Source organism: Leucoraja erinacea, chromosome 22, assembly GCF_028641065.1.
Source record: "Leucoraja erinacea ecotype New England chromosome 22, Leri_hhj_1, whole genome shotgun sequence".
Classification (NCBI taxonomy): domain Eukaryota; kingdom Metazoa; phylum Chordata; class Chondrichthyes; order Rajiformes; family Rajidae; genus Leucoraja; species Leucoraja erinaceus.
The window spans coordinates 15,713,448-15,725,057 of record NC_073398.1 but is presented as its reverse complement, the minus strand read 5'-3'; the positions used below and the strand labels follow the sequence as shown (position 1 = coordinate 15,725,057).

The 11,610-nt window shown below is 41.7% G+C and overlaps 1 long non-coding RNA gene across 1 annotated transcript; it reads right to left on the bottom strand.

Annotated features, from left to right (window-relative positions):
• Window positions 1–276: 276 nt before the first annotated feature.
• On the bottom strand, window positions 277–7,816 carry LOC129708022 (uncharacterized). Its single transcript, XR_008725277.1, has 4 exons — window positions 6,882–7,816; window positions 4,504–4,633; window positions 2,555–2,659; window positions 277–1,185 (listed from the first exon to the last, which is right to left on the bottom strand). It is a non-coding gene; the product is annotated as an uncharacterized LOC129708022 (long non-coding RNA).
• Between the last annotated feature and the right edge of the window lie 3,794 nt (window positions 7,817–11,610).

Sequence of the window (11,610 nt, the reverse complement as noted above, 5' to 3'; positions counted from 1 at the left end):
TATTTTGGGCAAGAATGTAGGATAATCACCATGAGAATGTAGGCCCCTCTCGGTCATGACTGACCATGGGTGATGCATCCTAGTTTGCAGGTGATGTGTGGTCGGATGCAAGCCTGGGCAATGTCATATGGAGGACATATGGATAATGTAGGGGTGAAAGGTTCAACAGATGGATGGGAATCGAGTAGAATCTGCTACGATTTTATTGAATGGCAAGCAGGCTTGAAAGGCTGAGTGGCCTCCTCCTGCTCCAAATTCATATGTGTGCATGTTCATATGTTCTGTTATGCAAGTGCAAGAATAATGTTCGGCAAAATAATTGAATTAATGTGTAGGAAGGAACTGCATATGCTGGTTTACACTGAAGATATACACAAAGTACTGGAGCAACTCAACGGGCCAGGCAGCAACTCTGGAGAAAAGGAACAGGTGATGTTTCGGGTCAGAACCCTTCTTCAGACTGCAATCTCACCTTTAATCCTGTCTATTGAAGTCGTGACCCAGTTACAATGATGAAAGTTGCAGGTACGACCTTTCTGTGCATTTAATTTGAGTAGTTCAGATTTCAGATTCTCATTGCACATTTCAGATTATCAGTAGAACATTTACACATGTTCATGAATTATGCTGCAATAATAAATATATCCATTTATGATGTGGCTATGTGGGTGGTTATTAATCTTCCCAATTTACTGTAAGGATTGCAGTTTGTGTATTGGAGTCACTTAATGGCTAAAATGCTAGCTGAGCTAAGAATCGTTTCCCTGCGATGCCAGTTATGCAGGGAGACACATGCATGCATGCGCTGATGCCAGAGTGCCACAGGTGGGATCCCAGGGCATCCGGGAACAATGCAGTCACTGTGGCCGCAGAGACCAGCTACGGTTTGGGGAGACCTAAGAAATACGGGACTTAGCTGCTGCTGAACTTAAAAATAATTGCTCAGTGGGTTTATTAGGATCACTCCCTGTTGCGCAATCTGTGCACCATGCCCAGCCGAACAAGATAAATTAAAAATGACAAATTATTTCCTTCCCTGCAAATGGAAGTTTCGGAGTATTTTCCCATTGTGTGTAGTGCCTGAACACATTCTGTGAGGAATGAAGAAACGCGCTGACTGCTGCAGGCCTTCTCCTGTCAACTGCATCTGTTCCCATTCTTTTAAAACAGTTGTTGAAACTCCCTCTGTAATACAGTGGAAATTATGAAGAAATGCTATCATGAAGCAATCTTAGTATCCAACTCTGTTACACATACGTATGGCAGTAAGAGTTTTAATAATGAAGTGTCATTGGGAGGTTATCCAATGAAGCAACGTGAGAAGTAGCAAAATCATGTTAGTATTTAATTGCAATTATAATAGTTGTCTACGTTTCCTATGTATTTTTACTGTTTAGTTATTTTACATTTTCTAACTGTATGTTGTGAAGCCAGAATTGTCTTATGGACTTATTTTGTCCAGAGGGAATTGCGCAAAGGCTGCCAAAACCAATCTTAATCTGGATACAAACAGCCAACAGAGACAATAGACTTTCTTCCCATCTGCCTTATCTGGAGTAAAACCCAGATGTCGTAGAGGTGAAAGGACAGGACAGAAACCCAATGGACCACCCACCACCCCACCACCCACTTACACGGTTTATTGCTGTCATTTTATAAAAAGTAGAAATGAACAATGTGTTCTTGTTTTTCTTTTAAAGCCAAGCGGCATGTAGGGCCCAGTTAACTGTGTGAGTAAACAACATTTAAACTCGTGCTTGACATTCAGATTCCCCTGTGCTGTCAGGTGAAGTTGGCTCTGCAGTGACCTGTCTCCAAGCTACTGGTGAAATAATAGATGGATTATCATGGGCTCAACATGCATGTGGCCCAACAGTTTCATGCTCAGCAAATAATTCCTTTATTGATATATGTGTGATCACATAGATAATTCTTTATCAAAAGTACCTGCAGAAAAATAAGGAAAGATGAATTGAATGTGATCTTTATAGGAAATTAAAAAACAGAACATTGTGGAATCATTCAATGGATCAGGGAGCATCTGACGAAAGAAAAACAGAGTTAACATTTCAGGGCAAAACCCTTTGTCGAAACCGTAGAAGGGAGAAAATAAGTTTGTGTTAAGGAGGTGAAGAGAAGGTGAAGAAAAGGTGCAGATAAACTTACCGACAGAGAAATGCAATGACAGCTAAGCTAAGAATGAAAAGTACAACAAATGAGATGAATATCTGATTTTCAGAGTGTGGCTATGAACAAAATTAACAAGAATCGGACTTGTTTAAGACGAGAGAATAAAGTGAGATGCAGAGATGATCTTGGATGAACAAAAGAAGGAACACAACATTGAGAGTATGAATAAGAAAGGGCCCATACAATTCACTGATGTGACCAGAAATACATCGCAGATTGCAAACTCTGTATATTAAAAAGCCCAACCCCATTGGATTTTGGTATCTTGGGAGTACGAAGTCACAGCTGCCTTACCCAGACTGTATATACATCTGTTCCGACTAATTATTAAAAACAGATCATTTAGCAGTAAGATCATAATCACCTTTGTGTGTTGTTCATTGAGGGCAAAGTATTGGCCGATGTCAGGAATAACTCATCTGTCCTTTGTCAAAATTATACCATGAGATCATTGCACCATAGAAACATACTGTAGAGGAAATGCAGAAGAAAGTCATTCAGACCATTGTGTCCATGGCTTGCTCCCTACAAGAACAACTCTTTGGATCCATCAACTGACATAGAATTTTTCTCAGCGTCCACTTATCCAATTTCCTCTTGATGGCGATGAAGGAACTATCTCCACCACAGCTGTAGTGCATTCCAATTCCAAACACATGCTGAGTTAAAAAACTTTTCCTCACATCACTCTTCTCCCTTACTTTGTTCATGTGACCTCTGGTCCTCATTCCTTCCATCAAAGAGAACATCATCCTATTATCCATTGTGAACAGACCTCTCGTCATTTTATAGACGCCTTTCCAATTTCCTCTCTAAATAAAAAGTCCCAGCCTGTCTAATCAATCCTATAGTTTTAGGCACCTATAAGGATCTCAGTTAAGCATTTCATCTGAAAGAAAGCAGATCTGACAGTGCTGGACTATTTCAGGACTCTGCCAGTGTTAAACTGAGTTATTTTGTCAGTCCAATTCAAGAAAACTTGATTCAAACCATTGCTGCTAAAATCAATTATTTGTTCTGACAGCGCTGGATAATTTTTTAAACCTTCCAACACAGAGCTAGAAACTCTGGGGCAGGTCGAAAGAACTACTGCTTTGCTACTAACTTAACACATTATATAGGTATTAGACAATTATGATACAGAAGGAGTGGCAAACTATTAACCAATCATTATGGTTTACCATACATTTAGCTTATTTGCATTAACCAATCAACTAAATCCTTTCCAGTGATTGACAACACGTATAGTCACATAATTTTCCATTTTCTGGCCTCTTTACAAACTTTTTTTCCCTCTGTGGTTTTCTTTAACCTTTTCGCTCAAAATCATTTTATTTCAATGAAGTAAAACCACAGAAATATAAAACTAGTTCTCAGAGACTACCTCTCAGAATATAAAATACACATCATACAGCAATCACACAATACATACACACAAAACATATATTTTCACTTTTGGAAAAGTAAGTTATTTCTAAAACTTCAGATTTAAACAAAGTCTAATACTTACAATCCTAATTAAAACACAATATACTTCACAAATAATTTCCTTACTTCATAGTTAAAATACAGTTACTTATGGATTAAATATGAGTTTTCCCCATTCTTACAAAGTGGTAAGGACTTAAGTTATTTCTACAATCCCCAACCACACAAAGGCCATTAATTGTCACACTTGATTGCTTCTTCCCAAGCTCGGGTCTAGTTTAATTAAACCTCCCCCTTCTATCTCTGGATGAAAGGAATGTAAGGCCTCCTCACTAATAGCAAATGGAAGATTATTAAAACAGAGTTACTTTCTCCATTTTCTATAAACATAAGAAACCACCCTTATACAAAGGTCACACAACCATCACCTATGCCTTATCTCTTATCTCAACACAAATACATTTAAACAGCACAAACCAGATCACAGACTATTATCTAGCCTTGGTGCCCAAGACCCAATATAGACAACCATAAATCCCCTTTATGACACACCCAAGCTCAAAGATGTGTCATAAAGAAAGGACACATGATGCTCATGTCTTGAGAAGAACCCCATCAATAACCTATACTCTAAACACCAAACTAAACCAAATACAACTTCTGACAGAGTTGTAGCCGCTTCAAAGCAAACAAAGCTATGCCTGTTTACATCAACATCTCCATGTTATAATAAGCCATATGTTCTCCTATGTGTGTGTTCTTTATTTCTTTGTGGGCTATGTATTTCTGAAAACCTGAGCTCAATGTCCTTCTCTTGCAACTAAACATAAGTTACTCACACATAAGTTATAATTTGAGCAATTCTAATGTATAATATTTCCTCACCAGAGCCTCAGTCTTGATGTTGTGCTCAGGTCCATGGAGTGAGGTTTAAATCAGCAAATGTTGACTCAGAGGTAAAAGTGACAAACTGGCCACAGCTGACACATGATGCAGCTGCACCTGATGAAAACGCCTAAAAGTCAGAATGAAAATGTTTACAAGGAATATGCAAGCATAATAGGTTGGTATTTAAGAGCTGGTTCATTCAAAGTAAATGTCATGCCAAGACACCCCAATGGTAAAAGGATTCCTTCACTGTTCAGTGTCACACAAGGTAACATGTTCCCAGAGATCACAGCAGCTGCAAGACCAGAGTGAGCACACCAAATTAAGTTGCTGCTTGTACATCACAGAAACAGTATCTCATAAAGGTATGGTTCATAAAATGGCAAGCTCCTTACCTGAAATTAAGGCAGGCTATATATCTAGGAAAGGACATGTGTTACTGAAAGAGTCAGAATCAGGCTCTATGGTACAAACCCACACAGGCAGTTAATGAACACAAGTAAAAAATAGTATGGGGATCTAAACAACGATTACATGAAAAGTATGTGAAGATCTAGCAAGATAGAATACACATAAGTGGGTTTTGTTAAACCTTCATTGTTTGTGAATAAAGCTTTCTGACCAAATGCACACAAGGGAAGCATAAAACCTTTCATAATTGGATATCATTAGGATTGAATTGGAAAGCTGCCAGCATCGACATGGAACTTGTACTGTGTCGGGAGGAACTGCAGATGCTGGTTTAAACCGAAGATAGACACTAAATGTTGGAGTAACTCAACGGGACAGGCGGCATCTCTGGAGAGAAGGAATGGGTGTCGTTTCGGGTTGAGACCCTTCTTCAGAGCTGAAGATAGGTCTCGACTCGAAACCATCAGCAATTCCTTCTCTCTAGAGATGCTGCCTGTCCCGCAGAGTTACTCCAACATTTTGTGTCTATCTTTGACATGGAACTCGTCGGCTGGGAATGAGTGGGAAATTTGATGGCAACTTCATGGAGGCAAACCAGCAGCAGTGGCCCAGAGAGAAGGCAGGGAATTCAGGGCCGAGTCGAGGGTATGGGACACATAAAACATGCTGTTGTAATACATATAATAAGCTGTAAATATTTGAAAGTTGCAAAGTGTGTAAAAATGTCTGCAAAAGTATGTATTATAATCGTGCTCGAGTATCCACCTAGGCAGGTCTCAACTAATGAAGCCATTATGTCCATGGTTGGGTTGAGGTGTTTCAAATAGGAAATGTGAGCCCTTGGTTATATCCTGTGCATATAATTTTGAGCAGTAAAAGTATGTTATTGCAATCCAGGTGGCCGAGAGGAATGAGCACAAAATGTTAGCGGCAAATGGGAAATTGACAGTAATAAGCAGCGAACCTGTCAGGGATAAATGACTTCAATACCAGAACATAAGCATCTTTTATACTCTTGTTTCTATGTCTGAATTGAATGCTCTGAAATTCCATAGAAATTCAATTTCTTATAGAATTGGCCTATGCTTGTCAGCTTCATTTGTACCAACCAAATTAAGTGACATGAAATACGGCAAGTTGAAACACACTGGAAATTTGAGATGGCCATCCTTTTTGGGTCAATATGGTATTTTTGTTTTAACGTTTGCCAGTTTATAAACCTGTTCAAGCATGAACAGCGTTGCAGATATGAATTATGCTGATTATAAATGTATAGTTCTGAAATTGTATATGAATTAAAAGTTAACAGCCAAGATAATTAACGGCTGTCAGTTGTCAGCAGCAGTTTGTTTAATTTTAATTTACTGGGGCAAAGGTTTAGAAGGAGGAAAAATAACTTAATGTGTGCAAAGATTTATTTTACTATGAATCGCCTGCCTCGTCAAAATTGCTTATTAGCCTTTAACTGGTCTCTTTTGTGAAAAGTTCTTTCAATCTCTCTTGGAAAACAGGCCCCTAACATTTTTTACTGTTATAAGGCCTAAGTCATGTGTCAAGTCTTTAATCTTTTGCAATCTTCAGCTGCTAGTTGTTTTTTTTTCGTTAATGGCAAGACAACCTAAAAGAAGCAGTATCTCACAGTACTTTGGGATTCCATCAACTCTGCCCAGCTGGATTCCAATGATGTCTCATGCAATGAAATAAGATATCTCTTTGTGGTGTCTCAATAACATTTTGTTTAAACTACAAGCATGCTACATTCCAGCTATAGGTTCCCTTAAGACCCACTTGAGCTGAGGACAATGCAGCCATCCAGAGCTCGGGACTAGCCTCCTTTTCTCACTCAGTGCTTCATTGTTTCCCACTGCCAAGGAGACTTCTTTCGGGTCTGATTTGTCAAAATGTCTTGGAGGAATCCAGCTGCTTTCTGTAAGGAATGCAAGCAGGAAGAAGCAATTGCTTACCGCGCTCTCCCCCCTCGACAGAAAGCTTTCATTTAGGAGGCCCTGTGTCTGAGAGGCTCTGTAACACTGAGCACTTGATGAGTCTCTGTCATTCAGCTCACAGTTCTACAATCATAGCTCACATCTCGGAGTAAAGCTTCCTGCTTCGTATATGCTGGAAATGTGGATATGATCTCATTTGCAAAGCATTTGATCTGGTGTGCCCTTCTCGTGACTTAACTCAGACAGTTCCACTGAAATTAAGTAGCCTACAGTTTGTTTCTGACAATGATCAGTCAACAAAACCACGCAGGATAAAATATAGAAAAGAAAATGTGCTCAGACATCTTTTCTAAAGCGAGATCATTTGAGAACACTCACATTCAATACAATTTCAACAATAACCTTTCACATCTTATTCAGATTATACAGTTGAAACCACAGTAACAACTTTAGATTGTTTCATTCTTAGCATCCAACGAACATAGAAGAAGGGTAACGTTAGTCGAATTCCTTGCCAGTCAACAACTGTAATTGCTTCCTGCTGATCTTGGGAATGTGATTCAAACCGTTAGCTTTGATCAGAACTTATTATCGATGAAGAATGCTTGTCACGCAGTGTTGACAGTGCTTTTATTAATGCCTTAGCCAGAAAGGTCGACGATTGCATTGAATTAGAACTGATCAATTGTTTTAAAACATATCAAGCATATCAAAAATTAACGCTATCCTACAGTCAATTATAAAATGAATTAAATTAGAATGGGTGTTTGCTTTTAACAGGAGCATCTTTGTGATCACCGCGTTACTAATAACTTCAATACGTAAAATAGGACGATGCGTCGTGATGCGCATCGTTGCGTGCAAATCACGCATCAGCACAGCCCTCTGATGCGTGTAACGTCATTAGAATACCCTGTGGCGAGCGGCAACGCATGGTTATGGATGTCGATGCACGGCGATGCCAGCTTGCAACGCCAATGCGTCAGCGTGCATACGCGATAAGTCACGCAGTTGGTGCGCGAGGATTTCGATACACTACGAAACCGCACGTGATACCACGCACCACCGCATGTGATATCACGCGCCACCGCATGCAATTCCGTGTCTCACCATGTGCAATGCATGCGACACCCACACGCACCTCACTTGTCACGACGCATCGAACTGTTTTACATATGACGCGCAAATAAGGCGCAAATGACGGCCGAGTGGGACAGGCCCTTTACAGTAGCAGCCCCAGAGATCCGGGTTCGACCCTGACTATGGGTGCTGTCTGTACGGAGTTTGTACATTCTTCCTGTAATCACGTGGGTTTTCTCCGAGATCTTTGGTATCCTCCCGCACTCCAAAACGTATGTTAATTTCTTTTGTATAAAATGTAATTTGGCCCTAGTGTGTGTAGGATAGTGTTAATGTGCAGGGGTTGCTGGTCGGTGCGGACGGTGGGCTGAAGGGCCTGTTTGTGTGCTGTATCTTTAAACTAAACTAAACTAAACAAAAATAAACAGGTGGTGTACACTGAATTTCAATTATGCCAATTACATTTTAGCAACTGATTTATGAATTATAATTCATCTTAATTAACTGTAAAGGTGGCCACAGTTGATTAGTTCCAAGAAAATAGTTAGTGGATCTGTTCAAACATGTGAAGTAATATAAACCCCAAGGAGAGATTTAGATTTCATCATTAAGGAGAATATTGCAAGCATTGATAGACTCTTCTTCTTGCGTATGGCACGCACATCCTAAAGTTTTAGGACAACTTGTTCTATTTGATCTTATTTGATTGTGCATGCCGGGTTGATTATATTCATCGAAACAGGGCGAACCACGTGAAGGTTGCAATCTCCCACCCCATTGATAGACTGATATGCTTCCATTCCTACTATTAATTGGCAGTGGTGTTGAAAGTTCAAACAATTGATAAGAAAATTAAGAAGGTTATTCATTAGAGATGAATAAAAAGGAACCCTAGGTACACAAAAATGCTGGAGAAACTCAGCGGGTTGAGCAGCATCTATGGAGCGAAGGAGATAGGCAATGTTTCGGGCCAAACCCCTTCTTCAAAAACCCTTCTTCAATAAAACCCTCCCCTTCTTCAAAAAGGAATCCTAATCAGGTGAGGACCAAAGAAACCTACAGTGCAAATACCTCGATGACTGAATCTGATGATGCAGGTTAATACAGCCACAAAGCAAACTCAGTACTGTGGTTTATTTCTAGATGATTTAAATCGTAAAACAAAGACATTTTACTCAGCTTGATTTGAACCTTGGGTTGACTTTGCCTGAAGTATTTGAGAGGTTCTGGAAGTCATTTTGCACATTATACAGCAAAATCAACCACTGAAGGCGATCAGGATTTTTAAATTAGCACTATGCACACTTCAACCACTTCTATTGCAGTAAGGCATAAGATGGACGAAGGATACTGGGCATGTTCTGTGATGTCAAACATATTCCAACATACATGTATAGTCAAATGGATAGTGAATATTTGACAAGAAAATAGCACAAATGGAGAAATAGGGCCAAAATGAGCAGAGCAGGGTACCCAGATGTGACACCGACTGACAAGAAGCAGAAGCAAAGAAGTCGAAGCCAAAGAACGGAATGGAAACAAGGCCGAAACGCCAATAAACCGAAAGAGTCCGAAGCCGAAACGTCTACTAACCGAAAGGCTGGGACGCCTAAATGCAAACTAACCGAAAGGGCGGGACGTCTAAATCCCAAGGAACCGAAATGCTACGTCGCCCAAAAGCAAACTTACTGAATGGCCGCTCTGTCGAAACGCCACCTACCCGAAAGGCGGCGTCGCCTACAGGCCAAGGGACCGACTGCCGCTCAACAGAAACGTCCAATAACAGACTTGACGATGCAGGGGGGCGGGACTTGCCAGCGATTGGTCTAGACCCCCGAGCCGCACCAGTCCACTAGTTGTTTTACTTCCTCCCTGTACATTGATTCGTCATCTCTGCTGATGAGTCCCACCACTGTTGTGTCATCCGCGAATTTGATGATGTTATTGTCCCTGAATCTGGCAGCACAGTCATGTGTGAGCAATGTGAACAACAGCGGACTGAGCACACAGCCTTGAGGGGAGCCGGTGCTCAGCGTGATCGAGCCTGAAGTGTTCTTGCCAACACGGACTGACTGCGGTCTCTCTGTCAGAAAGTCCAAGATCCAGTGACACAGGGTGGTGTTGACGCCCAGCAGGGTTAGTTTCTCCACAAGTCTCTGTGGGATGATGGTGTTAAACGCTGAGCTGAAGTCAATGTACAGGATTCTGGCGTAGGTGTTTTTGTTTTCCAGATGTGTGAGTATTGTGTGCAGCGTGGTAGAGATGGCATCCTCTGTAGAACGGTTGGAGCGATAGGCAAACTGGAGGGGGTCTAACGATGAGGGGAGGCTGGCAGTAATGTGGGGTTTCACCAGGCATTCAAAACACTTCATTATTATGGGGGTCAGGGCGACAGGGCGGTAGTCATTTAGGCAGGCAACAACTGATTTCTTCGCTATGGGGATTATAGTGGAAGTTTTGAGGCATGTGGGGATAATGGCTTGACTAAGGGAGATGTTAAAGATGTCTGTTAGCACATCTGCTAACTCCTCAGCACATTCCTTTAGCACACGTCCTGGGATGTTGCCGGGTCCGACTGCTTTCCACGGGTTGACCTTGGACAGGGTTCTCCGTGTGTCCATCGGGTCTATGGTCAGGACTGGCTGGTCGGTTTGTAAGCAGGGGCTGGCTCTCCCCTTGGGTGTGGTGTTTGCTGCATCAAAACGTGCAAATAAGTTATTCAGTTCATCTGGGAGAGAAGTGTCGGTGTCAGTTACCTGCTGCCTTGCCTTGTACCCCGTCAGTGTTTGGATTCCCTTCCACATCCTCCTGGTGTCTCCTGTGTCACAGAGGTGTCCCTGGATTTTCCCTGCGTAGGCACGTTTCGCTGCCCTGATTTCTTTTTCCAGTGCAGTCCTGGTAGATCGAAGAGCGGCTGTGTTACCGGCTCTGTAGGCTGCATCACGAGCCCTCAGCAGCGAGCGCACCTCTGCTGTCATCCATGGCTTTTTGTTTCCATGTGCAGTGAAGGTTTTCATGATAGTGACATCCTCGGTGCACTTGGCAATGTAGCTGGTTACAGTCTCTGCGTGCTCCTCGATGTTGATGAGGTCATCATAGGATGCTGCTGTCCTGAACACATCCCAGTCAGTGTGCAGGAAGCAATCCTGCAGTGCTGATGCTGCTCCCTCTGGCTAGACCCTGGTGTGTTTTCTCTCTGCTCTGACTTGTTTTTGCAGAGGTCTGTAGGCTGGTGTTAAAAACACTGAAATGTGGTCCGATTGGCTCAGGTGAGGGCGTGGGGCTGCCTTGTAAGCCTCTTGGGTGTTGGTGTAAACCAAGTCCAAGATGTTCTCTCCCCTGGTCTCAAAATCCACATATTGCTTGAATTTTGGGAGCACAGTCTTAAGGCTGGTGTGATTAAAATCCTCAGCCACCACAATGAAGCTATCAGGATATTTGGTCTGGAGCTAACTGATGGCATCATGCAGGGCTCCCAGTGCTTCGTTGGCCCTAGAATTTACATTAGCACTTGGAGCAACATATACAGCCACAACAAAAACAACGGAGAATTCCCTCGGCAGATAGAAAGGCCGACATTTCACGATTATAGATTTGAATTTCACGACATTTCAAATCGATATAATTGGCTGCAGGATACCTTAGCACATTGTGAAATACCCTCTTT